At 37.0% G+C, this 9,000-nt stretch overlaps 1 non-coding gene across 1 annotated transcript; it reads left to right on the top strand.

Annotated features, from left to right (window-relative positions):
- Window positions 1-450: 450 nt before the first annotated feature.
- Window positions 451-556, top strand: LOC125108144 (small nucleolar RNA U13). The gene has a single exon (XR_007129820.1). It is a non-coding gene; the product is annotated as a small nucleolar RNA U13 (small nucleolar RNA).
- Window positions 557-9,000: the final 8,444 nt, after the last annotated feature.

Below are 9,000 nucleotides of genomic sequence, written 5' to 3'. Positions count from 1 at the left end.
TTCTGGATTTCAGCTCAGGGTTGTGAGATCCAGCCCCATGAGATCAAGACCCGAGTCAGGCTCTGTGTTGAACATAGAACCTGCTTAAGATTCTCTTTTTTCCTCTCCCTTTGCCCCTCCCCCCAGCTTGTGCTCTAAATAAATAAATAAACAAAATTTAAAAAATAAAATAAAGGCAGAGGTGGGAGAAGAAAAGCTGTTTTCCTAATTTTAGTCACTGACTGAGCACGTTTAATAGAGCAGTTACACCATTTAGTTAAAAAGTAATTATTACACATATGGAGTAGTCTTTCCAAAACAAAAAAATAATAATAACTTTGAACCTGAATTTAATCAAGCCTCTTGAACTAACTGGCAGATGATGGAAAAGATGGGAGATGGAAGAACTTGCTAATGACACCAGGAGGATGCCATCAGCCAACTCAGAGTATTAGCAATGCCACGGGACAGAACCTTTTGTTGCTCACAAGTGTGATGACTGGGTGTTCAGCCACCATGTGAAATGTGCCTCCCTCAGACATTGTCACAACATAATTGATACCTTACCCATCTGATGTGAAAAGAAAAAACAATCCCACAGAACAAAATCCCTTTTTCTCTTCAACAAACACATGGCTTAAAAGAAAAATAGAGAAGGAGAATTGTCATAAATTAAAAGAAACCTAAGAGAATGTCTAAGTATGTAATGTGTGCCCTGTATTTGAATTTTTATTAGAACAACTGTAAAAAGATATTTCTGAGACAATCAGGGAAAGTTGAACTTGCATTGGATATTGAATGTATGAAGGAATCTTTATGAATTTGGGAGGGCATGATAATGCTATTATGCTTTTTTTTCTTTTAAGTTCTTATACACTAGAGAAACATTGTAAGGCATTTATAGGTGATGAGATAGGATGTCTAGGATTCATTTTTAAATACTGTAAGATAAAGGAAAATGAAGTGTGAATTTGAGGAGAGGATCCATGAAAAAAAAATGGTAGGATGGGAATGATCATTGAAGCTAGGTGATGGGTATGGGGATGCTGCATTATACTGTTCTATTCTTACATATGTACAACTTTCTGTGGGGTGCCTGGGTGGCTCTGGTTAAGTGTCTGACTCTTGATTTCAGCCCAGGTCTTGGGGTCCTGAGACAGAGCCTTGAGTCGGGCTCCCCACTCAGCAGGGAGTTTGCTTCTCTCTCTCTCTCTCTCTTCCTCTCCCTCTGCCTTTCCCCCTGCTTGTGCACTCTCTCTCTAAAACAAATAGATAAATATTTAACAAAAAATTTCTATAATAAAAAGTTAGTTAAAAATTAAACTAAGAAGCTCTTTAAATATCAAATATTTTTATTTTTTTTAAGGTCTGTGGTATGGCAGAATGGTAAAAAGTTCAAGTGTAGGAGTTAAACTTAGTTTTGAATACTAGCTACAACTGTTACTGGTTATGCGACCTTAGGCAAGTCACTTAACTTTCTAAGCCCCATTTTCGCCATCTGCAAAATGGGAATAATAAGAATGCCTTATTATTGTTGCTGCAAGCGTTCAATGAGATAATACATATAACACTTAACGAAGCGAAGAGTAGCTGCAAATATTAGAGAAATCAGTAATGTCCTCAAGGAGGCACAGAGGAAATGCTAATATTAGCTTTATCAGATTTCATTTTCATTTCTTTCTCTGTTTAAGCTATTGTCTTTGATATTATAGTGGCCTTATTACTTTTAAGTCTGAAGATTGCCATGCTGAAGTGAAATGTGCTTAGACAGAAATCCACAGGGGTGGGGAACTGGTTTTATTTCTTCTCACCTTGAAATCCATCCAGACTTGACCTTTGATCAGTTGGAGTTCTGTGATTGCTAGTCACAGAAAACAATTCTGAATAACTTAAGGGGTGGGGGGTAGAAATCTTAGAGCATGCAAGGACAATCTGGATCTGGGAAGGCTCAGGACAAGCTCAGGAACCAGAAAAACTCTAGTAGAGATCTGAATAACATAGAGCCATAATGTTTAAATTCCTCAGGTCACTATAATCAGGATGAATGGACTATTAGAAGTCTCTGTATCATTTTGCTCAACATTTCAGTTTCAGAGACAGAATTGCCGAATGGCCCTGTTTGGGTCACGTGCCCATCCATGGGTTGGAATGGAGAAATGGGTTGGGTACCTCTGGTGACTGTATCTGATGGAGGGATTGTTATCTGTGTCAGGCCACTAGTTGTACCATGATAACCGTTTTTCTGTTCTTCCATAGAAATAGGGTTTCAGATGGCCAGCTACCTGCCCAGCCAAATACTCCATTTTCTAGCATCCCTAGAAGCTCCGTGAGGCCATGTGACTCAGGGACCATGGGATAAAAGTAGAAATATGCGACATGTCCAGGTTCTGCCCTTAAACTCTCCCTTAGAACTGGAGATATGCTCCTCCTTCCCATGACTGAAAGAAAACTATAGCTGGAACAGCCACCTTGGACCAATGACAGGCATAGGGCCACAAGATTTAGTAAAAATACAGGATGCCCAATTAAATTTGAATTTCAGATAAGCAAGGAAATCTTTTAAAAAAACTTCCTCTCCCTCTGCCTCTCCCCCTGCTTATATGCTCTCTCTCTAAAACAAATAGATAAATCTTAAAATTTTATCTATAATAAAAAGTTAATTAAAAATTAAATTAAGAAGCCCTTTAAATATCAAATATATATATATATATGTATACATATATATATATATTTAAGGTCTTTGGTGTGGCAGAATGGTAAAACGTTCAAGTATAGGAGCTAAACTTAGTTTTGAATACTACTGCAACATCTGAAGACAGAAGTTCAACATAAATTGTTAAGTGAGAATAGAACAGAGAGCTGAATCTTATGTATGCACTGTGTGTTAATGACCTGTATGCTAGTGTATGTTTAGAAAAGAGTCATTTATTTTAAATATGACCATTCTGACTATTATATGAACAATGACTTAGAGAGGAAGGGGAGGAAGGGAGGGAAGAGATAATGGTGGCCTAGACTAGTTGGCAGCATTAAGAGTGGAAAAGAGCAGACAGTTGGTGGTATATATTGAATATAAATACATGTGTTTTGGGGATATACTAAATCATTACCAGTGGTTTTCATGGAGTGGGCAGAAAGTGAAAACATGTGGGAATTTCACATTCTAAGTCATATAACTTTAATAGGCAAAATTGATATTTTTTACTTCCTAGAAATAAGAAAAATTCTATATGTTTTAAAGTACCATGAAAAGCTAAAAGATGAAGGCAAAATTGGAAAAATCAGTTATAAAATATATCCTGGACAAAGAATTAATATTCCTAATACATTAAGTGCTCCTACAAATGCAAAGGACAGAGATTAACATACAAGTAGAAAATGAGCAAAAGACATAAAAAGTCACAAAAGAAACGCATATTTCCAATCAACTGAAAACATTCTACCTTGCTAATCAGAATAGAAGTACATATGGTAACTAGATAGTATTTTCTTCCTAAACTGGCTTTTTTTTGTTTTTGAAAAGAACAATCTCAATGTTGGTTATGCAATTTCCTTGAGTAAGGTTGTTATCAGAGACTGGAATCTGGGAGTTCAGTTTATCTGCAATGAAGTAGCTTTGGGTGATCACAAATCCAAAGGTGGTTCTGGGACCTGTGGTGGTCCCACCACACTTTGTGAAGGGGATGACTATGGCTGAGGAATTGGGAGATCACTGGATCTGATGGGTTATCAATGTCTGACACAAGTCATAGTAACTATCTGTTATTGAGTACTAAAATATGCCAGGCACATGGTAAATGCTCATAAAATCCTACTAAAGAAGGTGCCAGTGTCCTTCACGTCTTATCAGGAAAAAACCAGGTCTTAGAAACGTTAACCTGCTCACTTTTCTGCATTTACATGGGTGGCATAGGTGAGATTTAAATGACTCAGAAAGTTGTCTTTCTTAATCACCATACTGTACTTCATTCACACACACAGTATTAATTAAACATCAAATATCAGGCAACTGCATTAGGAAATGTAATTATAGAGAACAGTATCCTTTTTGTGTAGCTGGTCAGCTAGAGGGAGACAGAGATAAGTAATAGGTGATTATAATATGGCACCCTATGCCACCTCTAAGAAACACCTCAACTGGGGGGAGTCGGGGGTCGGTGGTGGGAGGGCGGTGGTGGGGGTACTAGGGCTCTTACAGCTCACAAGAGCTGACTGTTCCAGCAGCATTTTTCATAATTGCCCCAACGTGGAAACAATCAATGTTCATCAATTGATAAATGGATAAATAAATGTTGTATATTTATACAATGAAATATTGATACATGCTACAACACATATGGACCTTAAAAACATGTGCTGGGTGAAAGAACACACACACACACACACAGCATATTGTATGATTCCACTTATGTGTCATGTCCAGAAGAGGCGAATCTATAAAGATGGAAAATAAATCAGCAGTTGCCTAGGACAGGAACAGAGGGGATGGTTGGAGGTTAGTGAATGTTAATAAGTACAAGGGTTCATTTTGGGTGATGAACATCTTTGAAAATTGAGGGTTGTGGTAGCAGGTGTGTAAATCTGAATATATTAAAACTGATGAACCGTCCATTTCAATGGGTGAATTGTGTAATGTGGGAATTATGTTTTAATAGAAGCTATTTTAAAACCAGTTGATTATGAACATTTCTTCCCAACTTTGCAGTCAATGACATGTTGGTGGGAGTAGGATTGCCACATTTAGCAAGTAAAAATACAGGACAACCAGTTAAATTTGAATTTCAAATAAATAGCAAATACTTTTTAAATACAAGCATGTTCCATGCAATGTTTGGGATGTATTTATTTAAAAAATGATTCCTTGCTTATCGGAAGTTCAGATTAACTGGGTGTCCTGCATTTTATCTTGAAACCCAGGGGGGAGCGTTGACACAACAGAAACCAGTAAATGCTAGAAATCAGGCTCCACTCCCCTCCCAGGGGAGCTCATTGTTAAGCATCTGCCAGCACACCACTGCCAAAGTCGTTAAAAAAAGAGAGAAAGACTAAAAGTCAAAGGATGTAAAAATATTTACTAAGCAAATACTAACCAATACAAAGGTAGCATGACTATATTCATATCAGACAATTTAGATTTTTAAAGCAAAAAGCACTACTGTGATAAGGATACACACATGGATAGAAGATTAGCTTCATTGAGATTTAATAATTGAAGGTTCTATGGGTCTCATAGTACAGCTTTAAAATACTCAAAGTTAAAGTTGCCAGGACTGCAAGGAGTCTCAGGAAATCCACTACCATAATGAGGACTTTGATACATCTGTATCAATAATTAATAGGTCAATCATAAAAGATAGCAATGGAAATATAGAAGACCTGAACAGTACAACTAACAAGCTTAATCTAATAAACACATGTAGACCCCCATACCCAACAACTGAATTACTTACATTCCTGGCAGTTTGCCGTAAAACATTTATGTCAAAACTTACCAGGCCAAAAAATAAGTTTGAGAACTTTTTAAAGAACTGGTCTATGCAGGGCCACCTAGGTGGCTCAGTCAGTTGAGCATCCAACTCTTGGTTTCAGCTTGGGTCGTGATCTTGGGGTCATGGGTTCTGGCCCCGAGTCATGCTCCATGTTCCAAGTGGGGTCTGCTTGAGATTCTCTCCTTCTCCCTCAGCCCCTCCCCATATTCACACACACACACTCTCTCTTTCTGAAAAAAAAAAAAAAAAAAATGAATAAATAAAAAAATTTTTTTTAAAAGAGTGGGAATACACAGACCATATTCTCTAAATACAATGTGATTGAGTTCAGAATGCATGTTAAAAGATTTTTAAAAATATTACATGATTGGAAATGTTATAAACATACTTGTTAAAACAACATGGCTCAGAGAAGAAATTGTAATGGCAATTTTTCAATACTTAAATTTGGATGGTAATGAAAATACATATCAAACATTCTGGAGAGGAATTCTTAGAGGGAAATTCATAATTCACTATGCTTATATTAGAAAGAAAAGTATACCAAAAGGTTAATGAGCTACGCTAATCTCAAACCTATGAGATTGGAAAAGAGATCAAAAGACTGGGTGTCTGGGTGGCTCAGTTGGTTAAGCAACTGCCTTTGGCTCAGGTCATGATCCCAGAGTTCTGGGATTGAGTCCTGCATCAGGCTCCCAGATCCATCGGAAGTCTGCTTCTTCCTCTGACATTCTCCCCTCTCGTGCTCTCTCTCACTGTCTCTCTCTCAAATAAATAAATAAGAATCTTAAAAAAGAATACTAAAACAAGGGGCTCTTGGGTGGCACAGTCAGTTGAGTGCCCCACTCTTGGTTATGGCTCAGGTCATGATCTCAGGGTCATGAGATCAAGCCCTGTGTCACCTCTGCACGGAGTCTGCTTGGGATTCTCTATGCCCCTTCCTCACCCCATCTCTGTCTTTGTGTGTGTGTCTCTCTCAAATAAATAAATAAATCTTTAAAAAAAGAATAAAACCAAAGAGAGTGGGGGAAAGGGGATATAATGTAAATATTATATTCAATATTAATTCAATATGTAATTCAATGTTATATTATGTATAATAATGAAATAATAAATGATAAACAGAAGTTAAAAGGAAAGAATACACAAATGAACAAATTTAGGGAAAGTGATTAAAATCATAAAAAAATTGAATTGGTATTTTAACATCCTTCCATGCATGAAAGGAAACCTACCAAGCAGAGACAATTTTATTAGTGAGTTCTAATACACTTTCAAGGGATAGAAAATGAGGAGAAACAGTCCTTGACTCATTTTCTGAAGTTTGGTATAATGGTGATATGAAAAATAGACAAGTTCATTGTAAGAAATGCAATTTATAAGCCCTTGTACTTAAGAACACAGATGCCAAAAATCCTAAAATAAAACATTAGCAAACCGAATACCACAAGACATAGATAAAGACCATATAACATTGACAAGTTGATTATAAGGCTGCAGGATTGGTTCAACATTAGAAAATCAGCTAGTGTATGGGACACCTGGGTGGCTCAGTTAGTTAAGTGTTCAACTGTTGATTTCAGCTCAGGTTATGATCTCAGGATTGTAAGTTCAACCCGCGACCCACCCCGCTGTCCAGCCCGCACTGGGTGTGGAGCCTGCTAAGATTCTTTCCCCCTCCCCCGCCCCCCCCAAAAGAAGAAAAGAAAGAAAATCAGTGTGATTTGCTACATCAAGAGATTAAAGGCAATATGGTCCTTTTAATAGGTATAGAAAAAACATTCAATAACATTATTACTTTTTTTAAAAGTTTTTATTTATTTAAGTAATCTCTACACCCAATGTGGGTTTTAAGCTTGTGACCCTGAGATTAAGAGTTGTATACTGTTCCAACAGGGCCAGGTGCCCCTCCTTTAACTTCTTCTTAAAATGTTATGTATACATGTTATATACAGTATGTTGGCAAACCATACCTATGGGTCAGATCTTGCCTGATGCCTATCTTGTAAGCTAGAAACTAAGCATTGTTTTGACATTAAATAGTTTAAAAAAAAAGGAAGGATATTTATCACACATGAAAACTATGTGAAATTCTTATTGCAGTGTCCACAGATAAAGTTTTATTAGAACACAATTATACCCATTTCTTTAGGTATTGTCTATGGCTGTTTCACAATACAACAGCAGAATTGAGTAGCTGACCCAGAGATGATATGACCTGCAAGTCCTAAAATATTTACTATCTGGCCCTTTACAGAAAAAGTTCTTCAGTCTCTGGTATAAAGCTCATAAGTGTATTATGAAAACTAGAAATAGGATTCTATCATAAAAATATTAACATTTAAAAAGTTATGGGAGTTACTACCTTATTTTAATAGGTGCCTATAGACTAGAAATTTGATTTTACAAGTTTCTATGCTAAAGAGAGAAATCAAATACTCTATGTGTGTGGGTTTTTTGAGGACGCAGGGAATCATTTAAGAGACATTTTCTTATTATGGTATGAAAAAAAGTCTATAATTGAGACAACAAAATGTTTATACATGATTGTCAACTTGGAGTTATCTCAATAAATTCCCTTTTTTCATGTAATTATCAAATGTTTTAGACTGACTTGACTTAATATATTACTGATCAAGTGATTTAAGAGATTTAGGTGATAGCCTTAAAAATATGATGTCAAAAATATGACCCGATTTTCACAGTAGATGCCAGCAAGGGGGATTTGTGGTCGGAAAATGTAGGAGAGCAAAATTGTTTTTCCTCTACTCTCTTAAGTTTGGTGCCTGGAGTCCTGCAAATTGAAATGACCAAAGATAGATAAACAGGAGAAGGTTTATTTTATATGTGTGGTGAGAGTCCTCACAGAAATGAAGTGAAGGCCCCAAAGAGGAGATCAGACCCAAAGGCTTATATATCATTTTAACAAAGAGCAATACATTGTGGAGAAGGGACAAGACAAAGGAAAAGGGATCTGAGCTTCTAGAAAGATGGAAGATAATAACATTTTGCAAAGTTTGTCACACAAATTAATCAGGTACCAGTCTTGGGTCTGGTAAGAGTTGAGCTGTCTCCAGTGATTGAGAGTCCCTGGGATTAAGAGTTGTTTTTCTCTTCCTGGTACAGGAGAAGGAGACATCTTTATGAATGGCAAAGTTTCCCCTGCTTTTAGTTATATGGGGGAGGGCAGAGAGTTTTTTCCCATGACTGTAGTATCTTAATTGCCTTTGATTCAAAATAATCATTATGCCACAGTAGCATATTTTGAGGTGGTATATTCTGGTCATCTTCAACAATGAGTGGCTGCTTGAGGTAGGATTTATCTTGGTGAAATTCACAATCTGGATCAGGTGTCCCGGCCACCACCACCCCACACCCCAGCCCTGTTCAGAGAACCCACACAAGTCTTCTCCACTTTCATCTTGAAAGTGAGGGGCTAACAGATTTTCTACAGATGCTGCTTGTTTTTCTACCTCATCATATGTCATTTCTATTAATCTGTCTGTAGACAGTTGGTCAGGAAATTGCCTCT

This window comes from Lutra lutra, chromosome 8, assembly GCF_902655055.1.
Source record: "Lutra lutra chromosome 8, mLutLut1.2, whole genome shotgun sequence".
Taxonomy (NCBI): Eukaryota; Metazoa; Chordata; class Mammalia; order Carnivora; family Mustelidae; genus Lutra; species Lutra lutra.
Note: the sequence above shows the minus strand (reverse complement) of the source record. Positions and strands in the feature narration are given on the sequence as shown.